Raw genomic sequence first — 12,316 nt, forward strand, 5'->3', positions numbered from 1 at the left:
CTACTAAGTAGTAAATTTAAAACAAACTGGAGAAAATATTTCAATGTGTAATTAACCTCTAGAATTTGTTGCCAGAGAATATGGTAAAAGCAGTTAGCTTAGCAAGTTTAGAAACAGTTTGGAAAATTTCGTAAAAGAAAAGTCCATAAGACATTAATAAGATTGACTTAGGAAAATCTCCTGCTTATTTCTAGGATGAACAGCATAAAATCTCTTTTACCTTGGATCTGCCAGGTACCTGGACATGGATTTGCCACTGTTGGAAACAGGCCTTTCGGTTATTCAGTGCTTATATTCTTAACAAGCTCTCTACTAATTCTTTTGGGCTAACCTAACCTATCTGACCCACACTCTTCCCATCTACACTAATTCTATAACAAGATGCCTTCTATAGTTGCTGGTTATGGGGGCCCATTTTAACCTACTTTTCATTACAGAATTACAGCACTAGTGGCAGAGGACACATGCACATCTAAGCGTCACCATGCATCCCTGCCGTAGACGTGGCAGGGCTGTGGAGATGGTATACCAAATCTTCACATTTGACTGACTCCTCTACTGCCCGACTTCGATGCCTAATCCTACAGATATTAAACTTTACATTTTTTGATCTGGATCTAAAATACAGGTAAATATAACTTGCATTTACCAGTACTTTAGATCCAGGATATTTATAAAATATAAAATGATACATTTACAATATATCATAATGTAGTAAATTTTTTAGTTTTTGCCGAATCTAATGCCACAGCCCTGACACCTGGTGTAAAATATGTATGCATGCATTATTACACACTAGTAAAAAAGGCCCGTTTCTGACAGAAATGAAACGGGCTCTAGCAAGGTTTTCCTCGGAGTGTGTATGTTTGATAGAGTGTGTTTGACAGTGACTGTGTGTGTGTGAGAGAGAGAGAGATAGAATGAATGTGTGAGTGTGTGTGTGTGTGTGTGTGTGTGTGAGAGAGAGAGAGTGAGACTGTCTCCTGTGTCCCCTGCCCGCCTTTCCAGCCACTCAGCGATTGTTCTGTGTCCCCTGCTCCCCTTCCAGGCACCCAGCGATTCTCCTCTGTCCCCTTTCCCCCCTGTAGCCACCCAGCGATTCTCCTCGCTCCCCTGCCCCCACTCCAGCCGTGTGTGTGTGAGAGTGAGTATGTGGAAGACAGAGACAGTGAAAGTGTGTGTATGTATTTGTGTCTGTGTATGTATGAGACAGAGAAAGTGTGTGTGTGTGTGTGTCTGTGTGAGAGAGTGTGAATATGTGTGTGTGTGTGTGCGCGTGTCTGTGTGAAAGAAAATGTGCGAGGCTAGTGTCAAAATGGAGAGACAGCAGCAAAAGTTTGCATAGCAGAGCACAACCATTTGAGCCAGTTGTTACCTTATCTCCCCTGCCGTCCCCTCCATACCCAATGATTCTTTTTTTGTCTTCCATCCCCTCCGTGTCCCGTGTGTGTGTGTGTGTGAGTGTGAGAGAGAGAGATGCTAGTAGTCCCTGTGACAGTGGAGGATCAGTTGCTCCTTATAGGCAGTTGAGAGTGAGAGAGAGTGAGAAAGAGTGTGCATGTGGTGTTTTTTTTCCTCCCCTCTCATCTCCTCCGTGTCCCTTGTGTGTGTGTGTCTGAATACAACGGTTTATTTTGTTTTTATTTCTCAAGTGTAGTGAGAATGTGTATATGTGTGTGTGTGTGTGAGAGAGAGAGAGAGAGAGAGAGAGAGTGAGTCAGAGAAAGTGTATGTATGTGTGTGTGAGAGAGAGAGAGAGAGAGTGAGTCAGAGAAAGTGTATGTATGTGTGTGTGAGAGTGAGTGTGTTGAAGAGAGAGACAGTGAAAGTGTGTGTGTGTCTGTGTGAAAGAGAGACTGTGAGAGTGATTTAAGTGAGAGAGTGAGAGTGTGTATATGTATGTGTGTCTGTGAAAGAGAGTGTGCAAGGCTAGGGTTCAAAATGGGAAGACAGCAGCAAAATGTTCCATAGCAGAACACAACCTCAGTTATAGGCAGTTAAGAGAGAGAGAGATAGTGAGATAGTGAAAGGGAGTGTGTACTGATGGTTTTTTTTCCTCCCCTCTCATCTCCTTCTTGTCCCTTGTGTGTGTGTGTTCTAGAGAGAGTGAGAGAGAGGTTAGTTTGGATGTTAGAGATGCAGTGAGAGGCAGCTGTGGGAGGGGGGGTTGTATTTGAGGGAGTCTGCCACTCTCCTTGTTCTGTGTGCCACATGTGATGTTACTGAGGTGCAGCCAGGCATCAACTCCTTGTGAGAAACTTCTCTGACCTGCCTTCTGTGATGTGTGCTGCTGTTGATCGTATCTGTGGTCTCGGGACAGCCTGTCTGCGTCGCTTGAGTGTTGAAAAGCAGCAGCAACAACAACAATGAAAAAGACCTGCCTCTCTCCTAGGCCGATCGTAGCTACTGTTTAGTGTTTTTTTTTTTAATTGGTGGCTCGTGCCAGAAGGCAGATCAATGATAGTGTGAGGACGACATTTTCGTGCAGTTGCTAACAGTAAAAAGAAAGACGTACGGTGCCCTCGAGATGAATTAAGTGTATTGTTTTGCGATGTTGTCAGTGTTCAGGCTGCATTTTCACCTTTTCGTAGAAATCCTGAGTTTCATCAAAAGGAGATCAGGCTGACAGGCGGTCTCAGCGTCTTGTTCTTGAGGACATACCTTTGACACCTTTGCTGCATCAGCATGCAAGCGCTAGTTTTTTTGAGTGTTAGGGAACTTGTTTTAGTCATCTCACATTGGTCGTCTGTGCAGGTGCTCCTCCTCTCCCCTTTGACGTCGTTGGCTGTGCTTCTCCGGGGTTTTCTCCAGTGATGTAAGGAGAGAGGCTGAGCGGCTGCAGGGACCTGGCAGTCTGAGATGGTTCTGAACGGAGGTGCGTTGTATGAGTTGTTTTTCCTGTGGCCCCCCCCACCCGTCGTCGATATTGGTGAATTGCTCCGCCCTCAACGTCATAACGTTTGACGCGAGGGCGGTGAATAGCTCTGCCTCCGCCCTCAACGTCATAACGTTTGACGCGAGGGTGGGGCCCAGAGACTGTGTTTTTCGAGGCTTCAGAGCTCCTTCCTTTTCTTTGAGTTCTTTGATAGGTGCATGGGAACGATGAAGGCGCACGTATTGAGTGAGCCGTAGGTCCGCCCCTTCTTTTGTTTGATAGGTGCATGACGCGTGATTGCATTCCGTTGCGTGGCAACGGCGACTGACGCCTTCGCCTCAGACGCTCCTCCCTTGTTGTATTCCTATTGGTGTGTTGCAGCTGTGACGCTCGTTTCAGATCATGGCGGCGCCCAGATGTACTGTGGTTAAAAGTGGTTACAGAGCTTCGAACATACGAACTTTTGAAGCTTCAAAGTGTGGTTCAGAACGTTCATGGTGCTTTTTATGTCCAGTTGGGGCGTGGCGTAGGTCGCAGAAGGGGCGTGGCTGAGGGCGGTGGTGAGTAGTCCGAATAGCCAGGAGGACTACAGCAGTTCAGGACTTCACTGCCACAGTTGGAGGGAGTTTCAGAACGTTCAAGGTGGGATTTATTTATATAGATAAGTTATACAATTCTATGAATGTATAGAATAGTATAACTTATGCATGTACATGTGCACTCTGCCAGAACTCCGCCCATGCACACAGCCACTGACAAAGTAGACATTAAAGCATGGCATGTACTATTTCCATTAGTCTGTATTCCATAAAAGGTCATTTGAGCATATAAATGACTAGGATACCGCCATTTATGTGCCTTCCTGCCACCTAGAACTAGGGGAGTTCCTTATTGAATTACCACCTATGTGGCAAATTTAACTTCTTCTAAAATCAGGAATCACTGGATGCAGAGAGGAATAGGGCTGATTGGGAGAAAGGTAGGAAGTAAACGCTTCAGAATATAAAAGAGGATTTTCTTCTTGTGACAAATGTCTCATGTGAACTCTTAAGTATTATAGTGACCTCTTGTGGCCAATAAGCTATAACACAAGTTCAAGGCAAACGTGAAAGCTGTTTAAAATGATATGAGATTTTATACTCATATCCCTAAACTGTGTAGTCTGGCTTAGATGAAGGACCAGAAGAGCATGATCCACCCCTTTAAACTCCTCTCCTCAAATTAAACTGCAGTTCTTTGATGCACACTTAGCAGGGAAGTGCTACTGAAGTTTTTACTCCCAAAACTTGGAACTCCCAACTTCCGTTTTCTACTGCTCCTCTTTGCCCTTTTTGGGGAACAGGTGAATTGTGTGTGTGTGGATATATCTGCATGCACTGCCTCCACTGTATGCAATTCTTTCAACCTGCTCCACTGCACTGGAAAACTAGAGTTGCCATGTTACCCAGTTCCAGGAGGGAGATTTCCTAGCCGGTCCTGGTTTTAAAAATTTACATCCTAAAATAGTGTGGAATTTATAGCCCCTGACTGTACCCATCAAAATGAGTGTTGTAGCCAGAAGCATAGCCAGATTTTGTCATCAGGGGGAGCAGACCTTTCGTAAAATAGGCACGAGTATGAAGATGAAGGGGCAGTCCACATAGGCACCTTTTCATTCAAAATCTATTTGGGGAAGCAACGATTCCCCTTGCACCCCCCCCCCCCCCCCCCGAGCTACGCCTCCAGTTGCAGCTTAATGGCTAGTGAAGTGGGCTGGGAATCTGGAGAACTGTGTATGATTCCCACTGTGGCGCCTTATAATAACCATGGGCAAGTTGCTCTACCACAAAAACACAGATTGCAAGCCCACTAAGAACAGAAAAAGTACCAGGCAGTGTAATCAAATCCTTTACCCATAATGCACCAGCAATGGATTGTCAAAAATCCAGAAGTGCCAAACATCTCCCTCACGGAACAAGGTAACTTGGCAACTCTGGAAAACTATGAGCAGCTTTAGCTGCTCCTGCAGTGTCTGTGCACCAAGAGTTCCTCTGTATTATGATATAAAACTCCCTTTACTACAATAGTATAAAGCAATCATCTTCAAAGAGCTGAGCAATTCTACGAGACTGGCATCAGGACAAGTCACAGAATGCTGCCAATGCAGAGAAGCAGAAGGAGTGGCAAGTTTGTAAATACAATGATATAAAGGAATGTGAAAAAGTCGCCCCCACGCCTCCTGATTTCCCTTATTATTGGGGGGGGGGGGGGGGGGGAAGAGAACTTTTTCACATCACTGTATGAAGAAACCCCAGACTACTTGAAGCCAGGCAGATTCATAAACTTAAACGGCCATATAAGCCCATTTCCAACTACAACATACTCCTATAAACACTGAAACAATGATCTAATCAAGATGTTAGCAAGGAAATCTAGAACTATCCAAGAAGACAAGACAATATAAGTCAGTATTTCCCAAGTCCAGTCCTGGACTACCCCTTACCAGAGGTGTAGCTAGGTGGGTCGCCAGGGGAGCAGCTGCTCTCCCAAACGGACTTCTGACGGCGCTGACGCCTATTTTTGACGCAATGTGTCGCATTTAAATTAAGCACCGGCGCTGTCAGCAGTCTGCTCTCGCTCCCCCCTGTGCCCTCAACCTGGCTACGCTTCTGCCCATTACCAGTCAGGTTTTCAGAATATCCACATTGAATATGCATGAAAGAGATTTGCATATAAAGGAGGCAGTGTATGAAAATCAAGTTCATGCATATTCTTTGTGGATATCTCGAAAACCGACTGGCAAGGGGTACTCCAGGACTGGACTTGGGAAACACTGATTTAAGTTACAAAACAAGGACTAGAGTGGCATGGAATTTTCTGAACTTATTATCAGACAGAATTTGGCTGCCTTGTCAGCTTCTTATCACTCACTAAATGCACAAACTATCCCACCACCAATGTAATCTTATCTTTCGCTCATATATTCAAAGGTCAACCTTTGCCTATTTTGTTATAACCTCATGAGACCAGTATAGCTCGCAAATTAATCAAGAAATAGATTGTTGAAAAAAAAATAAGGTAAAATTATGTATAATCATACCTGATAATTTTCTTTCCATTAATCATAGCTGATCAATCCATAGACTGGTGGGTTGTGTCCATCTACCAGCAGGTGGAGATAGAGAGCAAACTTTTGCCTCCCTATATGTGGTCATGTGCTGCCGGAAACTCCTCAGTATGTCGATATCAAAGCTCCATCCGCAGGACTCAGCACTTAGAGAATTACACCCACGAAGGGACACTCTGCCCAGCTCACCACCGCCGAAACGGGGGAGGGGAATCCGTCCAGCTCATCCCCGCGGAGCGGGGGAGGGACACCACACCCGCCGATGCGGGGGGATCTGGCTTATCCTGCAACCGCAACCGCGGGAGGAGCTGACTGACCCGAACACCGCCGAAGCGGGAGGGGTACAAAACTGCCCTACAGCCGCACGAAGCGGGAGGGAGTGCCGGCAGAATTTTAAGTCTCAATCCAGCCCCGTAAAACGGAGGGGAGAGGAATGCAGCAGCTCACTGTAACACAAACTCGTCTTAACTCTTGAAGAATCCAAGTGAAAAAACTTGAACACGAAGCCTTTCTGAAGTAACTGAAGACTAAACTTGAACCTGAAATGCAACCAGAATAAAAACAATACAGATATCTGGGAGGGGCTATGGATTGATCAGCTATGATTAATGGAAAGAAAATTATCAGGTATGATTATACATAATTTTACCTTCCATATCATCAAGCTGATCAATCCATAGACTGGTGGGATGTACCGAAGCAGTACTCACCCAGGGCGGGACATAGAAATCCCTGACCGCAACACTGAAGCTCCAAACCGGGCCTCCGCCCGAGCAGCCACAGTCAAGCGGTAATGCTTGGAGAATGTATGGGCCGAAGCCCAAGTTGCCGCCTTGCATATCTCTTCCAAGGAGACGGAACCGGCCTCTGCCATCGAGGCCGCCTGAGCTCTTGTAGAGTGAGCCTTCAGCTGGATAGGCGGCACCTTCCCCGCGGCCACATAAGCCGCTGCAATGGCTTCCTTGACCCATCTTGCCACTGTAGGCTTAGCAGCCTGCAGACCCCTACGAGGACCTGTATACAGGACAAACAGATGATCCGATTTCCGGAAATCATTGGTCACTTCCAAGTATCTGATGATGACTCGTCTCACATCCAGATATTTAAGAGCAGAGTACTCCTCTGGGTAGTCCTCCCTACGAAAGGAAGGGAGACATAGCTGCTGATTCACATGGAAGCGAGAAACAATCTTGGGCAGGAAGGAAGGCACTGTGCGAATAGTCACTCCTGCCTCAGTGAACTGTAGAAAAGGCTCTCAACACGAGAGCGCCTGGAGCTCGGAAACTCTTCTGGCTGAAGTGATAGCCACCAAAAAGACTGCTTTCAACGTCAGGTCTTTCAGAGATGCCCTTGACAAGGGTTCAAACGGCGGCTTCTGCAATGCTCTTAGCACCAGGTTGAGATTCCACGCAGGCACCACTGAGTGCAGAGGAGGGCGCAGGTGATTAACCCCCTTGAGAAAGCGCACCACATCTGGCTGCGAAGCCAGGGAAGCACCCTTCAGGCGGCCCCTGAAGCAAGCCAGAGCCGCTACCTGGACCTTAAGGGAACTGAGCGACAGGCCTTTGTCCAGACCTTCTTGCAGGAACGTCAACACTGAAGAAATTGGAGCAGTGAAAGGAGAAAGAGAGCCTGCTTCACACCACGCTGCAAAGATACGCCAAACCCTGGCGTAAGCAGTAGAAGTAGAGCGTTTCCTCGCTCTCAGCATAGTGGCGATGACCTTGTCTGAGAAGCCCTTCTTCCTCAGACGCTGCCGCTCAATAGCCAGGCCGTAAGACCAAAGGGGGAGGGATCCTCCATCACCACGGGACCCTGATGTAACAGGCCCTGCTCCACTGGCAACCGCAGAGGATCGTCGACTGAGAGCCTGATCAAGTCCGCATACCAGGGACGCCTGGGCCAATCCGGACCCACCAGGATTATCCTGCCGGGATGCTTTGCCACCCGGTCTAGTACCCTGCCCAACATGGGCCAGGGCGGGAACACATAGAGAAGCTCTTGTGTCGGCCATTGTTGGAGAAGAGCATCTACTCCCAGGGATCGAGGGTCCCGTCCTCTGCTGAAGAAGCGCGGCACTTGGCAATTGGCCGATGACGCCATCAGATCTAGGCTCGGCTGGCCCCAGCGCTTCGTGATGTCCAAGAACGCCTGAGCAGATAGCTGCCACTCTCCGGGCTCCAAGGTATGGCGACTGAGAAAGTCCGCCTTGACATTCATGACTCCGGCAATGTGGGCCGCTGACAGCTGTTCCAGGTTCGCTTCCGCCCACTGGCATAGACTCATAGCTTCCTTGGCTAGAGGGGCGCTCTTGGTACCTCCCTGGCGGTTGACATAGGCCACAGCCGTGGCATTGTCCGACAGGACCCGTACAGGCTTGAACACCAGTACCGGGATGAACTCCAAAAGCGCCAACCGAATGGCTCTGAGTTCCAGGAGGTTGATAGACCACTTTGCCTCTGCAGGAGACCAGAGCCCCTGCGCTGTCCTTCCCAAGCAGTGGGCTCCCCAGCCCGATAACGAGGCGTCCGTCGTGACGACAATCCACTCTGGGGACACCAGAGGCATTCCCGCAGACAACTTGTCTGTCTGCATCCACCAGCTCAGCGCCTTGCGCACTGCTGGATCCAAGGGAAGACGCACAGCATAATCCTCCGACATCGGAGTCCAGCGCTGCAGCAGAGAGTGTTGTAGTGGTCTCATATGAGCCCTGGCCCAGGGCACTACTTCCATCGTGGCCGTCATAGAGCCCAACAGCTGCACATAGTCCCAAGCCCGAAGAGGAGAGGCTACTAGGAACTGGTCCACCTGAGCCTGAAGCTTGACAATCCGATTGTCTGGCAGGAACACTCTGCCCACTTGGGTGTCGAATCGAACTCCCAGATACTCCAGGGACTGAGTCGGGCGCAGCTGGCTCTTCTCCCAGTTGATGATCCATCCCAGGGAGCTCAAAAGAGCAACTACCCGGTCCACAGCTTTGCCGCACTCTGCATAAGAGGGGGCTCGGATCAACCAGTCGTCCAGATAAGGATGGACTTGTACTCCTTCCTTTCGCAGGAAGGCCGCTATGACCACCATTACCTTGGAAAAGGTCCGCGGAGCAGTAGCCAACCCGAACGGGAGGGCTCTGAACTGGAAGTGTCGGCCCAGGACTGCAAAAACGCAGAAAGCGTTGATGAGGAGGCCAGATGGGAATATGCAGGTACGCTTCCTTGATGTCCAAGGATGCCAGGTACTCCCCTGCCTTCACTGCCGCTATAACAGAGCGGAGAGTCTCCATGCGAAAGTGCCGCACTTTCAAGGCCCGATTGACCCCTTTGAGGTCGAGGATAGGCCGGACCGAACCTCCTTTCTTTGGTACCACAAAGTAAATGGAGTAACGCCCCTTGCCAAGCTGACTTTCTGGCACCGGAACGACCGCACCCAGGCGGATCAGATTGTCCAAAGTCTGCTGCACTGCCACAGCTTTGACCGGAGACTTGCAGGGAGAGAGTACAAACCCGTCTCTTAAGGGTCGGCAGAACTCCAGCTTGTAGCCGTCTCTGATGACTTCCAGCACCCAAGCGTCTGAAGTTATTGTGGTCCACTCGCCCAGAAACGAGGACAGCCGTCCTCCAATCTGCACTGGGGCGTGGACCAATACCCCGTCATTGGGTACGAGACCCTGGGGGAGGACCGGAGGGAGCACCTCCGGGACGGCGGTCTCTGCGAAAGGAATGCTGCTTGGGGGAGAAATTCCTCTTAAAGGAAGTGGGGGCAGAAGCACCCGACCTGCCCGGGCGGTACCGACGGGCTTCCTGAAACCGTCCTCTGGAGGTACCGGGACGAGCACTCGCCCGAGCCCTGACCTCCGGCAACTTCTTGCCCTTAGACGTGCCGAGATCAGTCACGATTTTGTCCAGCTCGACCCCAAAGAGCAGCTTGCCTTTAAAAGGCAATCTAGCCAGGCGGGATTTTGAGGCGTGGTCAGCAGACCAATGTTTCAGCCAAAGCCACCGCCGCGCAGAGACAGTCTGAGCCATGCCTTTAGCTGAGGCTCTCAAGACATCATACAGCAAGTCTGCCAAATAGGCTAAGCCCGATTCCAGGGCTGGCCAATCATTTCTCAAGAAATGATCCGAGGGGGAAGCCCGCTGCACCATAGTCAGGCACGCCCTGGCCACATAGGAGCCGCAAACTGAGGCCTGCAAACTTAAAGCAGCCGCCTCAAAGGACGACCTTAAAGCCGCCTCCAATCTCCTGTCTTGGGCGTCCTTTAGGGCCGTGCCACCTTCCACCGGCAATGCCGTTTTCTTAGTCACCGCAGTGATTAAAGAATCCACGGTAGGCCACAGATAGGCCTCACGTTCACTCACAGCCAAAGGATAGAGGCGGGACATAGCCCTAGCCACTTTAAGGCTCGCTTCTGGGACATCCCATTGAGCCGAAATTAAGGTGTGCATGGCATCATGCACGTGGAAGGTTCTAGGCGGGCGCTTAGTCCCCAGCATAATGGCAGAGCCAACAGGGGCTGAGGGAGAGACGTCCTCCGGAGAGGATATCTTCAAAGTGTCCATGGCCTGTAACAACAGGTTGGGCAAATCCTCCGGGCGAAAAAGCCGCGCTGCAGAGGGGTCATCCGCTCCATCCGAGCGGGGATCCGTCTCCACCAAGGAATCCGCAAAGGACCGTTGGGAGACCTCAGACACGCTGCCCTCATCTACATCGGAGGAGACAAATTCCTCCAAGGCCTGGGAATCAACCCGAGGGCGTTTACCTCTGGGAACCTCAACCTCTTTACCAGAGGAGGGAGCGGGGGCAGCGTTGTGCATGAGGAAGGCCCGATGCAGCAGCAAAACAAACTCGGGGGAGAAACCCCCCAGACTGTGCACCTCCGCAGCCTGGGCAACAGCCCTAGGCGCGCTCTCAACCGGCGCTCGCAATAGCGGGGGAGAGACATGCTGCGCATCCAAAATGGCGTCCGGCGCGAAACTCCGCGAAGGAGCCGCGCGGGAAGAAAGGCTCTTAACTTTAGCCGCTTCTGTGCCGTCGCCCAAATTAAGGGCGTTCATGGCATTAATGTCTCCAACCTCAAGGGCGGCCCAAGAAGAAGCCGTCCGAGCCGCGTGGCCGGCCAAGATGGCGGAGGCGAGGAGCGGGGGATGGGCGTTTATGGCGGGAAAAACCGCCACGCCGGAGGAAGGACCGGGACATGCATCGGTCGCGAAACTGTCACCCACCAAGGGCGAATCCGGCTTGAAGACCCCCGCATCCCCTCTAGAAGCGCTCGAGCGACCCGGGGAGCGACCCTTTGCGCCCTCGCCCTCCGACGCCATGAGCCACGAGGAGAAGAATCGGGGAACCCCCGCCCGCTATAAAAAGGTAAAATTACCTGCTGTCCGCTCCGAGTTGTAACGACCTGGTGTCTCAGTGAGTAGCTGCAATAGACGCTTAAATAAACGTCGAAATAAACGCCTTTAAGGCCGTTCAAAATTTTTTTTTTTTTTTTTAACGGAGCCAGCGGGAGGGGGGAGAAAAGGAGGGACCTGGCACCACCAGGTTTGCACTTGCTCAAAAGAGCCCTCAACCCCAGGCACTCAACAAAACCTAAAAATTAGGCTTGGAGGCCTAGCCAGAGCTGCTGCTGTGTGTGACCACCACCTGCTGAGATAGAGAACATACTGGGGAGTTTCCGGCAGCACATGACCACATATAGGGAGGCAAAAGTTTGCTCTCTATCTCCACCTGCTGGTAGATGGACACAACCCACCAGTCTATGGATTGATCAGCTTGATGATATGGAAGGTGGCTTTTCTAAAATGTATTATATTTTATTGCATGTATTAAAAATAAAGGGTTCCTTTTACAAAGTGGCACTACCGATCAGTAATGCACTGAATGCAAAGAAGTCCTTTCAATGCCCATGGGCTTCTTCACATTCAGTGCACGCTAATCTGTAGTGCTGATTTGTGAAAAGGAGCCCAAAGCTAATTTTACATCTTTTTAAATGACAGCTGCATTAAAAACTCAAAAATCAAGCAAGATTGGGCAGATGGAGTGCACAAGCACCTTGACATGGGAAAACACAGCCATTTAATACACGCTACCACCAAAGAGCCAAATGTTATTAACAAAAGACCTCATTCTCCAAGGACAAGAAGGCTAATATTCTCACATGTGGGTAACGCGGTCTGTGTTGCCTGGTCCGGAGCTTGTATCAAACTTTTACAGAGCTCTTTAGTGCGTGATTCACACTCCACAGTGCATGGGCAAGTGCCTTCCTGCCCACCGTACGAGTGCCAGACCAACAGTCTCTTTTTCCCATGGTGACGAGAGGACAAATTTTTCCTTCTCTC

General features: G+C 49.9%; 1 protein-coding gene across 3 annotated transcripts in view; it reads right to left on the reverse strand.

Annotated features, from left to right (window-relative positions):
* ATP5PF (ATP synthase peripheral stalk subunit F6) overlaps positions 1-12,316 on the reverse strand; it is a 32,773-nt gene that overhangs the window by 4,685 nt on the left and 15,772 nt on the right. The gene's annotated exons all lie outside the window — the stretch shown is intronic.

This window comes from Microcaecilia unicolor, chromosome 5 (genome assembly GCF_901765095.1).
Source record: "Microcaecilia unicolor chromosome 5, aMicUni1.1, whole genome shotgun sequence".
Taxonomy (NCBI): Eukaryota; Metazoa; Chordata; class Amphibia; order Gymnophiona; family Siphonopidae; genus Microcaecilia; species Microcaecilia unicolor.